This window comes from Penaeus monodon, chromosome 23 (assembly GCF_015228065.2).
Source record: "Penaeus monodon isolate SGIC_2016 chromosome 23, NSTDA_Pmon_1, whole genome shotgun sequence".
In the NCBI taxonomy this organism is placed as follows: Eukaryota; Metazoa; Arthropoda; class Malacostraca; order Decapoda; family Penaeidae; genus Penaeus; species Penaeus monodon.
Genome location: NC_051408.1, coordinates 17,395,899 through 17,396,184, shown reverse-complemented (window position 1 = coordinate 17,396,184; position 286 = coordinate 17,395,899). Strand labels below are relative to the sequence as shown.

General features: G+C 41.6%; 1 protein-coding gene across 2 annotated transcripts in view; it reads left to right on the top strand.

The window, feature by feature from the left end:
- Nucleotides 1-286, top strand: part of LOC119587837 (protein obstructor-E-like) — a 14,465-nt gene that overhangs the window by 264 nt on the left and 13,915 nt on the right. The window lies entirely within an intron of this gene.

Here is a 286-nt window from a genome sequence, read left to right as displayed (position 1 = left end):
GCTTGTGAGGATGTATTTGGCCTTGTTATCGTCATAGTTTTTGTTATCATTGCAACTGTTATTTCCATCGCCACTGACATTAGTATCATCCTCATCATTACTTCCACTGAATCGTTATCATGATCAGAGTATCATGAATTTCATAACCATCAGCGGTATTCTTGAAAAAAGCCTCTTGTAGCAGTTTTTGTGCCTCTCTTTTTGCGTGCGCTGTCGGTGCGGCTGTCGGAGGTGTTTCTTTCCGCGTTGCTCCTTATCAAGAAGTATTAAGTGGATTGGAAGAGAC